Source organism: Propithecus coquereli, unplaced genomic scaffold, assembly GCF_000956105.1.
Source record: "Propithecus coquereli isolate 6110/MARCELLA unplaced genomic scaffold, Pcoq_1.0 Scaffold734, whole genome shotgun sequence".
Taxonomy (NCBI): domain Eukaryota; kingdom Metazoa; phylum Chordata; class Mammalia; order Primates; family Indriidae; genus Propithecus; species Propithecus coquereli.
The window spans coordinates 148627-159392 of NW_012153441.1; the positions used below are offsets into that span (position 1 = coordinate 148627).

Here is a 10766-nt window from a genome sequence, read left to right on the forward strand (position 1 = left end):
GGCATATAGACAAGGGAATATTATTCCTCCATAAGAAGGAATGAAGAACTGATGCGTACTACAACAGAGATGAATCTTGGAAACATTATGCCAAGTGAAAGAAGCGAACCACAAAATATCACATATGATTTATTTGATTCATTTATTTACAGGATTCCATGCATATAAAATGTCCAGATGGAAAAAGATTAGCGGTTGCTCAGGGCTGGTGGGGATAGGAGGAGAAGGGATGATAGCTAGCCATTAAAAACTAGATTCTGATACATACTTCCACTCTAGTTGGGGAAAATGAGGTGGTCATAGGCTCAGAGCTGCTGTTTAACATCAAAGAGCAGCAGCGAAGCCACCAGTCAGAGCAGATATTCAAGAAAACTCATGGCATGCCATCAAAGAGATGAAAACAAAACAAAGTAAACCAATGCCACAGCTCCTAGAGTGGATGTATGTATCAGCATCCAGTTTTTAATGGAAACCTACTGAATGAGGAAGAGCTAAAACATAAGCAACAGAGGGTGGATTGGTCGGCCAGGGCCACCATAACAGCATACCACAGGCTGGGCGGCTTGAACAACAGCAATTTATTTTCTCACAGTTCTGGAGGCTGAATGTCCAAGATCAAGATGCCAGCGGGTAGATTTCATTCTTAGGACTCTCTCGTTGGCTTTAACATGACCACCTTTTCTCCGTGTCCTCACACGGCTTCTTTGTGCATTCTCACTCCCAGTGTCTCTTCCTCTTCTTGTAAGGACACCAGTCCCATTGGTTTAGGGTCCCATCTTGATGACCTCATTGCACCTTAATTATCTATTTAAAGGTCCTATCTCCAAATATAGTCACATTGGCGGTTAAGGCTTCAACATATGAATTTGGGGTTGTGGGGAGGGACACAATTCAGTCCTCAACAGTGGATTATTTCTTGCAATAATTAAATTTGCAAACACTTTAGAGCAGGAGCATGACCCCAAGCCAGGGCTTCTCAGCCTCAGCACTACCGAAACTTTGGGGTGAATAATTCTTTGTGGCAGGAGCTGTCCTGTGCAGGAGGTTTAGCAGCGTCCCAGGCCTTCACCCACCAGATCCCAGTAGTGCCCCCCTTCCCAGCACGACAACAAAAAGTGTTTGCAGACATTGCCAAATATCCCCTGTAGGGCAAAATCGCCCCCACGGATTTTGCTCTAAGCAGAGTTTCTCTCTTTAAACAGGAACAAAGTGTAGGAGGACAGAAGATTTCTCCACAATAACTTCACAAGTTTAAACAGGCTGCAGATGTCCTTGAGCTCCCTTAGTAGTCCTTCAAGGGAGAATTTACATATTTCACTCTGGGGTTAACAAGATCCCATAGGTTTATTAGCCTTGGCATGAAAGAGTGCTCCCTTTTACTTATCCCAAACTTACCTTCTTTAAAGTTTAAAGAACTCTCCCTGCTGTGTGATTCAGGATTTGGTGAACAAGACTCACGTGGTTTGAATTTTTCCAAGTTTATAGACTTGCGTCATACACGCTGTCTAAAGTGGATATCTTTCATTCTTTTTCAGTGATCACAGCATTCCCTAGATTGTTTTAGTTTGTTTCTAGTGCTTTGTCGTCTCCCTACATCTTCTCCGGGACTTGGGACCAGAAGCAGGGGCACTGCTGGAGCAGTGGGCGTGCTCCCAGGGCCTGAGCGTTGGCATGGACAGGTCAGGAGGAGGATGACTTGGAAGGTAAAACTGGAGAAACCAAGAGACGTGGTGGATGGAAAAACACATTGAAAAGTACAGGTGCGTTACAAATGCAAAAGCCTCTTGTGATAACTATTATATCAAATGGGGCATTTCTGAGCTTCCTATGTTGTTCTCTATAGCAGTTGGCTAAGGCTGCTCTTACATTTTCCTTAACCCCCTATCTCTCTCAGATCCAATTCATTCATTCAATATATTAGTGCCAGGTTAACAGTCCTAGAACACAACCTTGACCATTTCATCTCCTCCTAAAAACCTTCACTGTCTCCCATTGCTGGCAAAGGCCCAGATCCTAAGCCTGGCACTGCAGGACTTCCATAGCCTTTCCTCAGCCTAGTCCCCCCATGTCCTTACAGACACACCACACTCCAGACACACTGCACTTTGAGATGACGTATGAAAAAATCTTGCACATTTCCCCCTCCGCATTCCTCAAACCATTCGTCGGCCCCGGTAAGAGTCCCTCCTCAACCCCAGGGCTCTCATTTTTGGGTAGAGAACACGGGGGCTGGTGCCAATTAGCATCAGCTTCTTGCCCTCATTTTCCTGTGGCACAAAGTTTGTCAGATTGGCAAAGCCTTTATAGCTGGTCCCAGCCTGACTCTCTGCCAGAACCTACTTCCCAAGTCCTCTGGAAGTGAGAGTCATCCCACCCCAGGTTGACCCCATGGCTACCTATGTGAAGAAGATATCTCAGTCCCATCGAACTTCCCCTTGGCTTTCAGGCTAATCCATGCTGACATGTATGTACTTTTTCTCTTAGAAGCCTTATGGATTTGTCCCTTGAAGTCCTACTTTGTCCTTCAACTATCACCACACCCTTGATGCTTCTTCTGTCTCCAAGGGCTCTTTGGACTCTGCCCGTCCTTGCCATCACCTGCCTGGGCAGCAGCCTGCTTAACGCTCAGCCCTGAAGTCCCCCTTTCCCTCCTGGCCTGAGTTTCTTAGATTTGTTTGTTTTGTTGGCAACAACGTCTTCCCCCCAGTTGCTAAGACTAGCTTGACCCTTAGTGAGGTGTTTGAGATTCTCTAGGGACCTCACAGCCTGGGTGGCCTCCTAGGAGGCCACTCAGCCTACACCGAGCTGAGAGCCGTGAGAGGGAATCTACGTAGCCCCATCCAGCTAAAGAGACTGCATTGCCTCTAAGTCCCCTACGTAATTCCTCTTTCTTTGTTTCTGAGGGTCACCCGAGAGTCACACTTCTCTTGCAGAGGACTAGTAATGAATGCCCATAGGATTTAACCAGTAATGACGCCCTCTGGCTTGGTGGCCAGCTCTGTCCTTTTCCTTGGTCTGTGTCTGATTATTTACAAACACACAGCTTTCTAGCCCCCTGAGGGAGGCTGTTTCTTAGAATGAGAGCTACATAAACGGAAAAAGTAAAAAACTTAGAAACAATAATAGACATAATTTCTACCAAGAAAGGAGGAGATCCGTTTCTTTGCAAAATTTTCTGGAGAGCAGGAGAAAAGGAGGAAAGAGTTCCAGGGACGGGCTGCTGTTTCCTGGGCCACTTTGTGTGTGGCAGGAGAGTGAAAGCGGAACAAAAACGGCCTCGTGGGAGGATATTTGTGGAGTAAGCACCTACTTCTCCACTGAGAACTTTTTCTATTTCCCCAGGGGCCAATGGGCAGTGTGAATGCAGGGGTGTCACTTGTGTCTGGCAGACTAGTTCCCAAGAAGGGCCTGGTAGCAGGGCAGGCCTCAGGGAAGGGGACACTGTTCGGGTGGAAGTAGACTGTTTTTTTCTGGTTGTTTGCTTTCATACAGCAAGCACCACATATAGGTAAAAAGCCATGTTTAAAACTGATTTTTGGTTTTGAGAGAGGTCAAATGTGTAAAACATTTGTGATTGCATAGTAAAACTGTATAGCTAAAAATACAAATATTTTGTAACAAATTAGCTGTTACACAAAGACATTGAAATATCTTTTAAGCGTTTTTTGTTTTTGTTTTTGGTTTTGGGGTTTTTTTGAGACAAAATTTTGCTCTGCTGCCCTGGGTAAAGTGCTGTGGCATCATCATAGCTCACTGCAACCTCAAACTCCTGGGCTCAAGCGATCCTCCTGATTCAGCCTCCCGAGTAGTGGAACTACAGGCTCACACCACCACACCCGGCTAAGTTTTTCTATTTTTCGGTAGAGACGGGGTCTCATTCTTGCTCAGGCTGGTCTTGAGTTCCTGAGCTCAAGTGATCCTCCCGCCTCAGCCTCCCAGAGTGCTAGCATTACAGGCGTGAGCCACCCCACCCGGCCTCTTTTAAGTTTTAATTTTGATTAGATAAGGAGAGCCAAAGCGGGAAAAGTGAGTATGTGGAAATGGGAAAAGAAAACGAGGATAAATGTTAGAAAAAGACGAGATACCGAGAAGGATAACATTATGGCCCTAAGGAGAGGGGGGGATGGAATGGTTAGAGTTTGCTCCCCATTAATAGTTAGAAGACCAGGTCGCTGTGTTCAAAGGGCCTGGGCTTTGTGCTGGTTTGGAGGAAGAGGGATGTGACAGCTATTAGGCACTGAGCAGATGCCATGGATTGTGCTGCACTGTGTCGGATATGATTAGGTGACTGAGAATTGAGGCTGCAAGGGAGAATGTTTGACCAAGGAGAAATTGTGATCTGGGGACAGTCCCTGGAGAAAACCTGCACTTATGGGTTCTCAGAGGAGCAGAAGCCCCAGAACAAATGATCTGAATGGTACCAAGAAAACCAGAAGAGCATGATGTCTGTAAGCCCAATAAGGAGAGATTTCTAAAAGGTGATCAACTGTGACAAAAGCAGCAGAGAAATCCACCAAGATAAAGATTTGGTGACCTCAGCAATTAATACGTGTCCCACTGAGGATTTAGCAGATGAGGAAGTCGAACTGTGGCAGGGCTGAGAAGACGTGGGAGGTGAGAAAAAGGGAGCGCAGGGAGTGTGGAGTTCTCTGTGGTAACATCAGAACAGTAAAGAGAGAGAGGGTGGAAGCCAGGAGGTGAGAAGAGCACTGAGGACAAGGAAGATCTGAGCTTTAATTTTAAACTGAGGGGAAGGGCCCTGCACAGAGGAACTGAGGAGAGTTCACGGAGACAGAGGGAGGAGGGTTGCAGCCAGCTTCCAGGGACAGGAGTGAAGTGATCGAGGGTGCAGGGAGAAAGGTAGGGTTAGGGGTAACGCAGAGCAGGAAGAGCCCCACAGCCTCTGAGACTGGAGAGAAAAGAAGGAGAGGCCAGGGTCTCGGAATGGTCGGAATGTGGCTGATGGAGGGGGGCCTGATCAGTTTTCTGGGTGAAGCAGGCAGCAAGGATTTCTGCTGATACGTAGGATTGCGTGTGGAGTGTGAGGAGCGTGATAAGGTTTGGAATAGTCACAAAGAGACTGAGATAATTGATCGATCAATTAATTAAATGGTTTGCCGCCTCTCTTCTCTTTCTATCAATTCAATGTCCATCCTGTTTTCACCTGGCTCCAAAACAACTGTGCCTGCTTCCCATCAGGTGTAGATAAGTCGTGATTCCATTACGATCAGCAGACCTCTGAGGCTTTTCGGTTTGACATTAGCCTGTTTTTCAGCCTTGCTTCCTCCAGCTCTTCATTTACATTGGCCGCGTGACAGTCCCCGCCTGCCTGCCAGTCCCCCACTTGCCCGACAGTCCCCCGCTCGCCCGACTGTCCCCGCCCGCCATGCGCTTTGATGTCTCTGTGCCGTTGCCCAGGCCATGCTCTCCTTGGGTTGCTCTCCTCCTCTTCTCTGCTTCAGTAAACGCTTATTTATCCTCCAAGGCACAGTTTAAATGCCATCTTCTCTCCCTAAACTCTCCCACCCAGGGTGGAATTAATAATTACCTTTTCTCTGTTACATAACAACTTATTCTTACAGCAAGCATGATGTCAAATACATACTGTCAGAAGCTGCTTTCATATTCTAGAGATGCAATTAATTTCAAGGAGAAAACTGACCTTTGATTTAGGAAATCACATTAGTGTGCCTTCTCATTATGAATGAAATACCCAAAGCTAGTAAAGATAGAAGCTACATGTTTCTGTGCAGTATATGGGGATATACTTTATTATGAAAATATTAATTTACTAAAGGTCTTCATGTTTTCTTTTCACACTTCTTTGCATGTGACCTTATGCCTATTCACTCAAAGATATTAATTGTCTTGGGGGAAATTAGGATTTTTATCACAGAATCACAAAGAGAAACAAGATTCCAAAACAATACTGACAGCGCTATCAAAGTCACAGTCTTGGAAATCAGACATTGGTAGAGAAAAAGGGGTTTCTGAAATTCCAAAAGGCTTGGTTCTTAGCGCTCCTTGCTGAGGACTCCTGCTAGACTGGGATCGCCTCTTTTTGGAGGTGGGTGTGCCTTGGTCATTTCTGTGTTCCTGAGATCTTACAAACACCAGAGTACTCCCTTCTCATCACTCTGCTACCTCCACATGGCGCCAGAGCCCACAGGGTGCTCTAGGGGGTAGGGTAGGTGGCTGTCCCCACCTACCACTTGTATTCTGGAGTTTCAGGGGCTGCCTTGTCCTGAGTTTGCTAAAGACATTGCCTGTGTCTATTTTCCTTTGCTACTCTGATTGCTGCCTCTGTTTTTGTGAGGACACTGGGAAGATTAAAAAACTGCCACCATTATCACCTTCTCCTGGTATTCTCAACATCTGAGAAACTGAACATTAAAAGCTTCTATTAAAAAAAAACAAAAAATTAACTAAAATTTTTCAGAAATCTTCAAAAACTGCTAAATCATTCAATTCAATATAAGATGACAAAAACCTTATAAAGAATCGAGTTTTTGGCAAATTGGAAAATTGACGATTTGGTGAATTAATATCTGATTAGTTGGCACTCTGGTAGGTTGATTTTTAGCCAGTTGACCTTCAGCGAATTGATTTTCAGGGTGGCCACGGAGAGGGTAGAATTGGCCTGGAGCCAAGGGCAACAGCCCCGGCCACAGGGGCCTGGAATCAAGTGGCCAGAGGAGCTGAGGGACCTGCAGCTAGAGCCGAGCCACACCAGGGCCCATCAGCAGGGAAAGTGTCCGGGCTGTGTCGCTTTTGCCAGGGAGAATCAATCACAAATTAGACCAGCCACAGAAACTTTGGCAATTGAGGCAAAGGTGGAAGGAACTCCTAGGATGTCATTCCCAAAAGAGGGAAGGAGAAGAGGGAGGAGAAACCATGAAAGTCTCAGCCTTTCCCAACAGAGAAATGATGTTTTCCAAAAATGCCTCTTTTAAACAGGAAGAGCTGCATCTATTCCTTTAAACGACCAGTTTAGAGGCTTTTCTACCATCATCTGGAATTGTTGCTTCAGAGTGTAATGAGATCAGTTATATATTTTTAAAGTTACTTTTCTTTTCACAAATGAGTTTGAGGGTATAAATTTTAAACTATCTACAGATACAAAGGAAGAGTGATTTTTTCTTTTTTAGCTTAGAATTTGTAGTGTCTTCCCTGGAGACAGAGGTTGAGGCTCTGGGATTTAGAGAAGTCAGGAGACGGGAGGGCAAAGTCCTAAGGGAAGTGAGCAGCTCCCAGCCAAAGGGCAGCAGTGCGCAGCTCCGACAGTGGTGCCAAATAAGAAACCTGCTGTGGTAGGGAGCTGCCCTCAAATGGCCACGACAGCGTGCCCAGGGCAAGAGGCTGGAGCAAGAGATAACATCGACTTCCTGGCATATATGGCACACTTGCTTCGCTTCTCTCTCCGGGAATGCTCGGAAATTCTGGTGAGAGCACTGGACCACTCGACTTCCTGCAGTTACATGGGTTGGGCACTTGAAACTACTTAATTAATTACCAAGGAAAAGATCACCCCAGAAAGTTACAGCACATTGACATAAAGAGTTTTCTTCTTTTTTTCACATCATATTTAGTTCCGTGTACAGCTTTCCGTGATAGAAAGATCCTTGTTGGCAGGGACCGTAACTGTGGTCCTAGAGCCGAGCACAATGCTTAAAGCAAAATAAATCAAAATCAGTGATGTTGTTTGGATATTTGTCCCTTGCAAATCGCATGTTGAAATTTGATCCCCAGGGTTGGAGGTGGGGCCTGGTGGGAGGAGTGTAGGTCGTGGGAGCGGGTCCCTCACGAATGGCTCGGTGGCCTGCTGTTGAGAAGAGCCTGCCCCGTCTCCTCCCCTGCTTCCCTCCTCTTGCCATGCGACACTGCTCCGGAGCCTTGCGCCATCAGTGGAGGCTCCCTGAGGCTGGCGCCGGAGGCAGATGCTGGCGCCATGCTTCTTGCACAACCTGCAGAACCACAGAACAGAGGAAGACAGGAGATACATGTATGCACACAGAACATAGTTGGATCTAAGGTGCAGAATTGAAAAACTGAAAGGTAAGAACACCCTCTGGTGGAACCTGTAGGTAGTAACAGGACAGGACCCGAAGACGCTGGCACATGAGCTGATTAAATTGAAAATCTCAGGCAAGGAGCAGGTGGCCAACTGGTAGCCAGCCAAGAGCAACCAGAGCTGCAATGTCCAACAGAAATATAATGGAAGCCACACATTTAATTTCAAGTTTTCTAGTAGCCATATCTAAAAAAGTAATATGGCAGGGCATGGTGGCTCACGCCTGTAATCTTCACACTCCGAGAAGCCCAGGCGGGAGGATCGCTTGAGGTCAGGAGTTCAGGACCAGCCTGAGCAAGAGCGAGACTCCGTCTCTACTAAAAGTAGAAAAAATAGCCGGGCGTGGTGGTGGCGCCTGTAGCCCCAGCTACTCAGGAGGCTGAGGAAGAAGGATGGCTTGAGCCCAGGAGTTTGAGGTTGCTGTGAGCTAGGCTGACACCATGGCACTCTAGCCCAGGTGACAGAGCGAGACTCTGTCTCAAAAAAAAATAAATAAAATAAAAATTAAAAAGTAATATGAAACAGGTGAAATTAATATATATTTAAAACTCAATATATCCAAAATATTGTCACTTGAATATTAATTCATATAAAATTATTAATGAAATTATATATATATTTAACCAAGTCTTCAGATTCCAGTGTGTTTTATACTTACAGTTCATCTTGTGCTCAGTAGCCACAAGTGGCTGGTGCCTACAGTATTGGGCCGCACAGTCCTAGAGGAAAGGGGCCGTGTCCTGCTCTTCTCTGTGTTCCCAGGGCAGGACACAATGTCCAAGACATAGTAGGGTTCTATAAATATTTATTCAGTGAATAATATCTCCTAACACTTACCTCAACTTGCCATCTTCCAGAGAACATAACAGATACAACTTTACCTCCAAATCAGCATTTTGGAAAATTTAGAGTGACTGAATTTGTGTCATTTTCAAAAGACGCTTTAGTCATCTTTTTGTTGAGCCTATGTGTATTGGAAAGTCTCTCCCTAGAGCCGCTGGTATTCACTTTACTTACTTTAATTTGTTATTTAATTAAAGCATTTATTTAACGCTGTGCTAGCATTTAGGGGAGAAGGGAGATTGTGTAACAAAGACTCAATGAACTGTGACCCTTCTCACAGGGCCATTCTATCTGGGAGGGAAGGTAGGTCATACATAACTATTACAAGAAAATAATGGTGATTGACCTGCTTCCGCCAGGATGAATTAGCATGTGATTTGGGTTCCCACCCCTAAAAATCAATCCTGGAGAAACCACAGAGAGAAAATAGTGGGGAACTCTGGTGAGACCGAAAGGTGTTTTGAACCAGTGGGTGGGCTGCTGGCCGTGGCTGTGAGAAGGTTCTTGGAGGCCGTCTGCTTTCGCCTCTCCCAGGGTTGGCCTTGAGCAGTCATTGCCTGCTCCACGCTGCAAAAAACAATGACAAGATCCTGACTGCCTGTTGAGGGTTGGGGAGAAAATCCAGGCCCAAATCCTGCCGGAGTGGGAGGAGCTGGGGACAGCCAGTCACAACTGACTGCTGTCATCATGGCTCCTCTGCCCCCCCAGCTACCACCCCTGGGGCTGACTAGAGCAGGGAGATGGGCACCTCCCAGTGCTCCTTACCCTGAAGTGCCACTCATCAGGTGACACCAAAGGGTAGTGACTGTGGTTTTGTGTCGGCCTACGACTCTGGCTGTCCTTCCTTCTCTTTACATACATGACACTGACACAGATGGGCTCTCATGGGTCAAAGTAATAAGACCTTTAGGAAGTGCCCCCACCTCAAAAGAGAAACAGCAAACAGGACCATAGGTGTCCTTAAAAGAAGTAGTAGAAAATATAGACCGGCCATTTAAAATGAGCATGAAAGCACATTTAAAAAAATAAGAGAAGCTATTATAATGTGAAAAAAAAAAAAGGAAATATAGGGAAAACTATATGGAGGTTCTGGGTGTGAAAAAATGTAACAGCTGAAATAAAAACCACATTAATGGTGGTTTAACTAGTAAATTGGAGGACTACACGGAAGAACAGTCTCAAAATAAAAGATAGAAGAATAAAAAAATAAAAATAGAGAAGAAAAGTCAAGAGAGATGAAAGACAGAATTTCCCAAATATGGATAATATGAGTTCCATAAAGAGAAAAAAAATAAAAATAGCACAAAATAGTTAAAGAAATAAAAGAGATTAATTCCCAGAATTAAAAGATAGAGATGACGCACAATGTCTTACAGCAAGACAAGAGAAAACCAATTTTAGATACAATATAGCAAAAATTTAAATATCAAAGGTAATGAGAAAATTCTAAAAGATTCCAGCATGAAAGGCTGACAGATTTTTTAACCATGACACTGGATTTGAAAGAAACATTGGGATGATATTATTTAAAATACTAAAGGGAAAAAAAACCCTTAAACTTAGAATATAATACACAACTAAAATTTATTTAAAAGTGATGGTATAATAAAAATATTCTCAGCTGGATACAGTGGCGAACACCTGTAATCTCAGAACTTTGGGAGGCCAAGGTGAGAGGATTGCTTGAGCCCAGGAGTTCAAAGCCAACCGGGGCAACATAGTGAGAGCCCCAGCTCTTAGAAAAAAAAAAGAAAAATTCTCAAGTATACAAGGCTTCAGAAGGTTTGGCATACAAATATTCATGTTTAAAATACTTTTGGAGGAAGTATTCTAATTAGAGAAAAAAATTTCA

The 10766-nt window shown here is 44.8% G+C and overlaps 1 protein-coding gene across 1 annotated transcript in view; it reads left to right on the top strand.

The window, feature by feature from the left end:
- Positions 1-7999: 7999 nt before the first annotated feature.
- The window catches only part of LOC105824389 (HLA class II histocompatibility antigen, DO alpha chain), a 12707-nt gene continuing 9940 nt past the window's right edge, over positions 8000-10766 (top strand). Inside the window, exon 1 of the mRNA XM_012661816.1 lies at positions 8000-8055. The gene's annotated coding sequence lies outside the window, so the exon portion shown is untranslated. The remainder of the gene's footprint in view (positions 8056-10766) is intronic.